Below are 7,588 nucleotides of genomic sequence, written 5' to 3'. Positions count from 1 at the left end.
ACCAAAGAACTTTGACCAAGAGAACTTCTTGTTCCTTAATCTGCGAATCTGATGATCAAGGATTTCAACTGGGAGTTCTTCATAAGAAAGGTTGTCCTAAACACCTGAATTTTCTAAAAAGGCAATGATAGTTGGGTAACTAATACACTTGATTAACAAGGAGACATGGAACACTAGATACATTGAAGCCAAATCCGTGGGAAACTTAAGCTCATATGCTACCTTTCCAAATCAACTCAAGATCCTATAAGGTCTACATATCTGGGACTGAGTTTCCCTTTTTTGCTAAATCTCTTCAATCCCTTCTTGGGAGAGATCTTCAAATATACCAAATATCCAACCTCAAACTCAAGATCTCTTCCCTTCATATCTTCATAGGATTTCAAATGGCTCTAGCTATCTTAAGCCTCTCTTTAATCAATTGAACTTTCTCCAAAGTATCAAATACTGAATCTAGCCCTATCAATATAGTATCACCTACCTCAAACTAACCAATAGGAGATATACATATATTCTCATAGAGAGACTCAAATAGAGCTATCTGAATATTGGAATGATAACTGTTATTGTAAGAAAAGTCAATCAATGGAAAGTGATCATTCCAACTGCCCTTAAAGCTAATAACACAAGCTCTCAAAATGTCCTTAAGGTCTGAATGGTCCTCTCTTCTTGATCATATATCTGAGGGTGAAAGTATATACTAAGATATTTTTGGGTACCAAGACCCATCTAGAAAGACTTTCAAAAATAAAAGGTAAATTGAGTACCTCTATCTGTAATAATGGACAATAGGACTCTATACAATCTAAGCAAGTCTCTATCTTGGTATAAATCTTGACTGAATAAGAAGTATGGACTGGCAAGAAATGGGTTGATTTGTTCATTCTATCTATACTAACTCAAATCAAATCATGTTGGCAATGTGAATGAGGTAACCCTATCACAAAATCCATATTTACCTCTTCCCACTTCAACGTGGGGATGCTAAACTCTTTCATAGAGCCACTAGGACTTTGGTTCTTGACCTTAACCTGCTAACAATTATAACACTTGGGTACAAACTCTGCAATATTCTTTTCAATTCCACTCCACTAATAGATTTCCCACAAATCACAGTACATCTTAGTGGCCCCTAGGTGAATAGAGTAACGCGCACCATACATTTCTGCTAAGACTTGCTGTCTCAACCTATCTACACAAGGCACACACAATCTACCCTGGAAATGCAACATACCATCTCCCCCTTGGGAGAAAATCTATACTTTCTGATCTCTGACTAACTCTTTCAACTTAACTAGGCTGGGGCCCCTATCTTGCTTTTTTTTTTCTTGGCAACTAAAGAAGATTTGAAACTATTTTGAACCCATATACTACCCTTAATTGAGTCAACCAAATGAATACCTAATCTAGAAAACTAATGAACCAACTTCTTCTTATCATTCTCAACATGAGCCATACTACCCATAGACAATCTACTAAGGGCATCTGCCACTATATTATTCTTGCTCGGATGATACAAACCACTCATATCAGTACTTTAACAATTTTAACCACCTCCTCTAATGAAGATTTAAATCACTTTGCAAAAACACATACTGCAAACTTTTGTAATCTGTGAACACATCAACATGCACCCTATACAGATAATGCCTCAAAATTTTCAAGGCAAACACAATTATTGCTTACTCAAGATCATGGGTAGGACAATTATTTTCATGGGACTTAAGCTACCTAGACGTATAGGCTATGACCTTACCATTCTTCAACAAAACACAACCTAAACCAACTCTAAAAGCATCACAGTTAACAACAAACCCATCTAAGCCATCTGGTAAGGTCAAAATTATGGCTGAGGTGTGTCAAGTCTTCAACTCCATACAAATCTTCTCATAGGAATTTAACCACCAAAACTTGACTTTCTTCTAAGTCAATCCAGACGTAGGGGGTGCAATAGATGAAAACCCTTCGACAAACCATCTGTAATATCAAGAAAAATCCAAGAAACTCCTGATATCTGATGGTGAAATGGGTTTGGGATAGTTTCTTATTACTTAATCTTTTGAGGGTCGAATTTAATTCCATCACCAAAAATAATATAGAGAAGGAAATCTACTGATCTTAGCCAAAACTCACTGAATTTAGTGAATAACTCATGGTCTCTAAGTGTTTACAATACTATTTTGAGGTGGTATGCATGGTCATTTTCATTACGGGAATAGACAAAGATGTCATCTATGAGGACTATGACGAACATGTCCAAGTACTATTTGAACACTCTATTCATCAGGTCCATAAAAGCTGCTGGGGCATTTTTAAGACCGAAAGACATGACTCGAAATTTGAAATGACCATACCTAGTTCATTAAGCTATTTTCAAAATATCACATTCTCGGACTTTGAGATGATGATAGTCGGATCTGAGGTCTATACTAGAGAAGTAATTGGCACCTAGAAGTTTGTTGAACAAGTCATTGATTTTGAGAAATGGATACTTATTCTCGATTGTGACTTTGTTCAACTGACAGTAATCGATGCGTATTATAAGAGAACCATCTTTCTTATAAACGAAAAGAACTGGAGCGCCCCATGGGGAAACACTGGGCCTGATGAATCCCTTATCTAAGAGATCTTTAACTACCTAAGATCTGCTGGAGCCATTATATAGGAAATAATAAAGATTAGTTGGGTATTTAGAAGGAGATTTATTTCAAAGTCAATTTCCCTATCAGAAGGAACTCTGGGATGATATTTGGGAAACATATTTGGAAATTCCCTCACTACCAAAGCCGACTCGAGATTGAGAGTCTCTGAACTAGAGTCTTTAACTCAAATAAGATGGTAGGCACACCTCTTGGATATCATTTTTATCGCTCTAAGGTACAAAACAATCTTAGCCCTAAGTGCTGAAGTACTACCCCTCAATTCTTAGACTGGTTCATTTGTAAATTGAAAATAAACAACTCTATTTCTATAATCAACTAAAGCATAGCATCAGTGGAGCCAATCTATGTCAAGAATGACATCAAAGTCAGTTATCTCTAATTCTAAAAGATCAACTGAATTGACTTTCTGAAATATTATAATCGGATAATTCTTGTATACTTGTCTAGCTACAATAGAGACACCTACTGGGTACATACTAAAAAAGGTTCTTCTAAAGTCTCAGGACTAGCATAAAAATCAATAGCTATGTAAGGGGTTATAAAAGAAAGAAAAGCTTTGAGATCAATAAAGCATAAACATGAAATGAAAGACTTGAAATGTACCAGTAACCACAACAGGAGAATTTTCCTGATCCTGGTAGGACTAAACTTCATACAATCCAATTGGGCATTGACCACTAGTAGCACTGAAAGTGGCACCCTACTGAGTTGGGCGATCGAATGGAATTGGGGGATAACTAGATTGTCCCTGCTGACCACTCTGTGAGCAATCCCTAACCTTGTGTCTTGGCTTGCCACACCAAAAGGATACATCACTGCTAGCCCTACACATACACTGATGAGTTCTACCATATTTCTAGCAAAGAGGATTTCTACGACCACTGTTCATACTTTCTTGGGGCTTAGGGCCAGGTGCCCTATCCCAGTTATTATTTTTGAACTTTGGCATTAGCGCACTAACTAAATATGGAGATGAAGATTTCTAATGAAATTGAGGAAATTTACCACCCTTTGTCCTCGGCTGAGCAAAATTAAAGCTAACTATTTTGGCTCTCTTATTCACCCTCTCTCTTTCATTAAACTTCTTCTTCTAAATATATTAAGAATGGACCATCAATATAGAGAAGTCCATCTCCTTAATCAACATCATGGTCCTGCACTCCTTGACCATGCAATCAGCTATAATAGATACAAAATTACTAATCCTAGACCTGTAATCAGACCCACATTAGGAGCATACTTGGCTAGCCGAGTAAACTTAAGAGAATACTCCTTCACACTCATGTTTCCCTACCTTAAACAAATATTATCTTCACTTAAATCTAAAGGAAAGAACCTATCTATAAAGGCCATCGCGTACTCTTCTCATTCTACAACCTCTGTATCTGTACCTCTATCTTTCTTTCACTATTTATACCGATGTGAGCAATATCTTGCAACTGTTAAGCACTCAACTCTGCACTCTCACCAAAATTCACACATATAATATTAGTGACCTTCTGAACCATTTTAAAAAACTCATGTGAATCCTCATCAAACTTAGAACCTAAAAATAGAGAGGGGTTTATTCAGGTGAAATCTCGAATCCTAGTTATGGCAGTATTAGCCAGCAAAAAGGCTGGTACAACAATCAGTTAATTATTCTAGGCTTCTAATAAGTAAGTTAAAGTAGTGAATGCCACTCTGATGTTAGCATAGAATTCAGGCTTGTTGAAGGGATCTTCTATAAAAGGCGGAGAGGCGGGTTGATTCCCATCTCCTTTTGTTATTCTTTCTAGAAGGCATGTTCTATAAATAGAAATAAGATTGAACTATAAGAGGGTTTAAATTGAGCTCAGACTCATTTGAACTACATGAATACTGAAAAAAGGTAAACTTTTCCTAAAGCATCTTGTAGCCTCTTATCCATAAGTGTGACGTGCTTTACACCCATGCACAAGACTATATTCAATACAGCTTTTAGACTACCTATGATACTTTAAAACCTTACGCTTTGATACAAATATTGTAATGCCCCGGGAGTACACCATGGATTCCACACATGCTTACAGTCACAAGTGACCACAAGCTAACCCATGAGATGATACCTGCTGTGAGCACTGAACAAATAGATAATAAAGTATACATATGTGCAGAAAACAAAGATGGTTATTCCATAAGGTTTAAGAATTTGAAAATATCTATGAACTAAACACCTAAAAACAAATGTGTGAAAAGAATACTGTAAAAACTGTCAATAACAATTGATAACTGACTAACTTTCTGAAAATATCTGAAAGACTCTAACTGACTGGCTATGGGGTTGATGGAGCAAGTCCCCAACTAACTCAGGCTGAATACTAAACTAAAACACTTAAATAAATATAATCGATCCTCAGCATATGAGAAATCACCACTGCTGCTATTGCTGGTGCACTAGGATATCTAGGCATGGTCGGGAACCTAAGCATATGAACCTATGATATAAGACATTATAGTGCAAGAAATGAGTATATGGTTAGCACTTTGAATGTACTGGTATGCTAAATGAGGTTAAACTGATATGCATGGATCATATGCATAAATAATAACTGAATGACTAAACAACATGAGATAAAAGATGTATAGTATGCAAAGAAACTGTAAAGTAAGAGAATGCATGACCAAGCATATAACATAATACTGGGGTAGTCTATAACTAGGAATACTAAAATACTAATACTAAACAACTAATAATTTTATGCCATGGTAAAGTAAGCCTGAAATTGAACTCTGAATTGAATATGGGATTGAGACTATAGGAGCTATCATCTAGCCGACATACCCCAATAAGAGCTAATTAGGGTCCATCCTGTGATCCCAGTTGAAATGGTGTTAGTAGCGTACCATGAGTACTAATACTGGCTATGTGGATCCACCAAAATAAAGTTTGAAGGACTAAAGAGTCAACCTCTACTGAAAGGTGCTCTAGTGAGATTTATGTCAACCCTCAGCTGGTAGGTTAACATCTCTAATCTATATTAGCTACGTAGTTCTAGATCACAGAGACTGCTACTAAAGGTCACACCCTCAACTAGCAGGTAAGCCCCCATCCCTGGGTTCGCTCGGTACTAAATCCTACTCTAAACAGAGTCGACTCAGAATACTAAACTAATCTGGACTTGACTGATATGATAATGGAATGAACTAATAATACTTATATATTCTTGAAAACCATTACAAAAGTAATAGGACTAATAAAACAACTAAATTTAGGGTATTCATAACCCCCAGGACTTGATAACATTAATAGTAAAAGTATACCAAAGCTTTAAAAGTACAATAAGTAGTCATTTCTCAAAATTCATCTCTTAGGCATTTCATCAAACACTTGAAATTCATGAACTTAGGCATGGGAAAGATTGAAACATGTGGGAATAACATAATCATAACATAAACCATACATTGGGAGATTTAACATGAAATTTCATACTTCAAACATGTAAGGTTACTTTCCAATTAAAAGTACTTGTAAATATCATGCATTATAAAAATTCGAAAAAGCTTTATGAAATTAACTAATTGTAATCATGTGAATTCATGATTTAGAACACAAAAATAGTTACTTGGACTCCATGGGTGAAAATGGCCCGTGGATGGACATTTAACATCCCCTAAGGCTTTAATCTTGCAAGAGAATTGACATTTTTAATCATTCTTGGGGGTGAAGCTTAAATTCTTGAGTTTTCTTAGTGAAATAATGGTTGAACTTAATGAATTTAGGAGATGGCCAGGGTTTATTTTACAAAAAAATTATGGAAATAGGGCATATAATGCCTTAACTGATGATAAATCCCATGTTTTAATAGACTGCAGCCATGGGAAAAGACCTAAATGCACTTACGAAATTTAAATTCATAACTGGAATGCTAGTTGAGCCCTTACCACGAAGAGCCAAGGCTCCATCACTATTCCACCACGATGCACCTAAATAGCCGTGGTTTAGTGTTTTGAAAATTCAAACGTGGTCACAACCTCATCCAAAAAATTTAAAACTTACCTAAGACATGATGCTTACACCCCTGAACATTAATCAACTCAAAAACTTTTGTCTCGGGGTTGGGAAGGTCCCTTTAAAAATGATCAACGTTAAGAGGCTAAAATAAAACTAAGTCTCCAACACTTAGCTAAATTTTCAGTTTCTAAGCCCTTGTACAGGCACTATGTGCTAAATTGAGCTAAGATAAATATGGGGTTTTACACTAAATGAATATAATTTCATGGTTGGAGTGCCTTGTTTGAACGGGTGTGTATGCTATTAAAGTCCCATGCTTAATAAGTGTATACATGGTTAAATTCCTTCGTATAAGTGATATGTGAATGTGGTTGAAGTCCCATCCATAATTAGAAGTATTAAACTTAAGTGTAGAAGGTCGGAATCCTCCACTTCATGTCTCATGATTGAGTGATTTGATAATGTTGTCATGACTTGTTTACTTGTTATCATGGGATATACCTATATGTATGGATAAGGTTATAAATATGGTCGAATATAATATATTGACTTATTATTGATCGATAATGCTATTTTATCCTTATCCTTGAGTTGCATGCTAGCGTTCCAATCACTAACTATCTCCGGATGCTATGTCCCCATGCACCATAGAGAAAGGAGAATCATCTTCTCTTCCTTCATAGTTATTAGGTGATTGAAGTGATTCGTGCATTGACATTGGAGTGGTGAACTTCCTTACTTTGGAAGATATTTATTCTTGGTCTCTTATTTTTAGACTTAGTCTCATTTTTACTTAGTTTGGCTATTATCGAGGGTTTATACCAACATATACTTTTCTAAACATCAATTTATATAGAGGTATTGTGTATGATTATGGACTTTGAAATTTGGGCTAGCATGATGAATCTAATAAAGTGTTTAGGCATGTTTATGTTATAACTTCTAGTATGTT

Source organism: Capsicum annuum, chromosome 10, assembly GCF_002878395.1.
Source record: "Capsicum annuum cultivar UCD-10X-F1 chromosome 10, UCD10Xv1.1, whole genome shotgun sequence".
Classification (NCBI taxonomy): Eukaryota; Viridiplantae; Streptophyta; class Magnoliopsida; order Solanales; family Solanaceae; genus Capsicum; species Capsicum annuum.
This window is presented reverse-complemented; position numbering follows the sequence as displayed.